We start from the raw sequence: 3,431 nt of genomic DNA, 5'->3' as shown, positions 1-3,431 counted from the left end.
ACCGAATGCTGCCGGTTACCAACAGCTCCGAGTCAGCCATGGGTTAGATGTGGACGGTGCTGCTTCTCGTGAGCGAGGGATATTTGTTGTGTGTGCTGTGTGTCTCCGATGCTTTGTACATAGTTTTTTTTTCTGATTGCGTTTGTGTTTTGTGTCAATAAAGCTCTATCTTTGAATAAACAGCACGTTCCTGGCAAATCATTTTAACTATGATAATCATGACATGAATACAACATAGCATATATAAAATATATATATATATAATACATAAATAAATATAAATATATATACATATATATATATATATATATGATTTTATTATTATAATAATGATGGCCCAGGTTGACCAATAGCCTAACCCGTGACAGACCTGTCAACCAATCACGAGAGATTTTTCTTGTTTAAAAGTAGTGGTTTCATCCAATAGTGAGTGAGGAAATTCCAGCCAGGCCAGACGTTCTCTGGCCAGGCTCCTATTCATATTCTAATTAGATCCATTAACACCTCCGCGGGGGCTCTCCACATAGGCCTACGTCATGGTTCGTTTCCGACAACATGTGACACAGACGAACGTGACGTTCACAGCCTGTAAATTGTCAATAACTGCCGAAAATTAGGGGGATTTCAGGGCGTTTACAGGCATTTACGGGGATGGAAATCCCACTTTTCATGCAGTGACATGTATATATAATGCAGTTTACATATATATTCTCCTGTAGATGTTATCTCCTCTGAGCCAACATGTTTGACCATTCCTCCTCTTTGTGTCTTTTCTTTGTTGAAATTGCATTTTTAAATGGTTTGGGATGCGTTTTTTGGCATTTTGACAGTTTTCAGCTTTATTCACCAATATATCGTGAAAATGTCTTCATTTATGTGAAGAAAACAGGTAACTATTATAAATATAAAACCAGTTTATGGAAATAACCTCTTTAAATGTTCATGTAGCATCTGCTGACCTCAGTGATACTTTAATTTATTTCATTCCTTTATAAACCCTCTTGGTTCTTGTTGTTAGGGGGAGGATTCTCTCTCTCTCTGTGTGTGTGTGTGTTTGTGTGTTACTCTGTGTGTGTGTGTGTGTGTGTGTTTGTTTGTGTGTGTGTGTGTGTGTGTGTGTGTGTCTTTTTGTCGTGTCGGAATTCACACAAATAAACTGAATGTTTTTGTAAAGATTATTCATTCTTTCTCACTCTGTGTGTGTGTATGTGTGTGTCAGTGTGTGTGTGTGTGTGTGTGTGTGTGAGTATTCTCTGTGATTGTGTGCATGAATAAAGTATGTTGTAACAGACTTCACAAATAAAATGAATGTTTTTTTAAAGATTATTCTTTTGCAAAATGAGAGATTATTTTTTAGTTTTTGCTTTTACAAGAAAAGTGTTTTATTGTTAAAAACTTCAAGATATGTGTGTGTGTCTGTTTCACTGTGTGTGTGTCTGTATGTGTCTGTGTTAGTGTATGTGTGTGTCTGTGTCTGTGTCTGTGTGTGTGTGTGTCTGCATGTGTCTGCGTCTGTCTGTGTGTGTGTGTGTGTCTGCATGTGTCTGCGTCTGTCTGTGTGTGTTTGTTTGTGTGTGTGTCTGTGTATGTCTTTATATGTCTATGTGTGTGTGTCTGTCAGTGTTTGTTCTGTGTGTGTGTGTGTGTGTCTTCTTCCTTAAACTCCTGCCAAGAACACTATCATGTTTATGCAGGTGTGGTTTCTACAGAAGTGAACAAGCTCTTTCTCTTTGCACAAGAACTGGTTTTTATCAAACATGTATCTCTGGCTTTACTTACTGTATTTCTTGTGGTTAAAATATGAAACGTTGCACTACAACATGGTTATTATGTTCCAGGTCTCTATAAGTGGAGTTCAAGGTTTTCTGGTGAATTTGTCAGTACCGATTTATGGTGGAAATGTCTTAATTTATGTAAGGCAGAACTCAAGTGACAGTTATAAATATAAAAACATAGATATAATGCAGTTTAAATATGTATTTTGCTGTAGATGTTATCTCCTCTGAGCCAACATGTTTGGCCTTTCCTCCTCTTTGTGTCTTTTCTTTGTTGAAATTACCTCTTTAAATGGTTTGAGGTGCTTTTTTGGCATTTTGAGTTTTTTGACACAGTTTTTGAGTTTTTTTCACGAATTTATTGTTAAAATGTCTTCATTTATTTATGTAAACAAAATATGAATCCAGTTTTTGGAAATAACCTCTTTAAATGTTCATGTAGCATCTGCTGACCTCAGTGATACTTTAATTTATTTCCATTCCTTTATAAACCCTCTTGGTTCTTGTTGTTAGGGCTAGTATTATCTGTGTGTGTGCATGTGTGTGTGTGTTAACTTAGTTACATGACATTTCTGAACTGATAGTTAATTTGAATCAGGTGTGTTCATTTGTTTGAACATCTACACAAGACTTAGACATTGTTTATTTGAATTAAATATTCATGTATAAATATTACCACTGTTAATGTTTTAGTTCAGGTCAACACACTTAATCCTGCATTATCATTTGACATCAAAACAATATTAGTTTTTGAATTTTAGTTCTGTACAGCAATCAACAAAATCTGAATAAGATATGAAACATTCTTTTGTTGAAAATCCTCAAACAGAATTTAGAAAGGAATTCATAAGAGGAACAAAAGGTTTGTGTTTCCTCCTACAGCTCCACCCAACATGCAGGGGAACCACCTGTCAGGTGGAGCTCTCTGGGGGGGGATAATCTCTGTACAGTCCCCTCCAAAACAATTTCTTTGTTTTTGTTGTTCCCTGAAGACATTTGGGTTTAAGATCAAAAGACGAGTATCAGACAATAGTTTAGAATGTCAGCTTTTATTTCCTGGTAATTACATCAAGATGTGTTAAACAACTCAGGACATATCACTGTTTGTATAAGACCACTGCATTTTTAGGTGAGCAAAAGTATTGGAATAAATAATCTTAAAGTAAATAACATTTAATATGTAGTGGCATAACCCTTGCTTGGAATAACTGCCTCAAGCCTGCGACCCATCGACATCACCAAACTGTTGTATTCTTCATTTGTCATGCTATTCCAGGCTTTCACGGCAGCTTCCTTCAGTTCTTGTTTGTTTCGGGGGTTTTTCCCTTCAGTCTCCTCTTCAGGAGGTGAAATGCATGCTCTATTGGGTTAAGGTCAGGTGATTGACTTGGCCAGTCTAAAACCTTCCATTTTTTCCCCTGATGAAGTCCTGTGTTTTGTTGGCACTGTGCTTTGGGTCATTGTCCTGCTGCATGATAAACTACCTCCTGATTAGTTTGAAAGCATTTCTCCGTAAATCGGCAGACAAAATGTTTCTGTACGCTTCTGAATTCAATCTGCTGCTACCATTTTCAGTTACATCATCAATAAATATGAATGTTCCAAAAGCAGTTTTTGTTTTCCTTGGCCGACCTGTTGGACGTCTGTTGCTCTGTA

Source organism: Perca fluviatilis, chromosome 8 (assembly GCF_010015445.1).
Source record: "Perca fluviatilis chromosome 8, GENO_Pfluv_1.0, whole genome shotgun sequence".
Lineage (NCBI taxonomy): Eukaryota > Metazoa > Chordata > Actinopteri > Perciformes > Percidae > Perca > Perca fluviatilis.
This window is presented reverse-complemented; position numbering follows the sequence as displayed.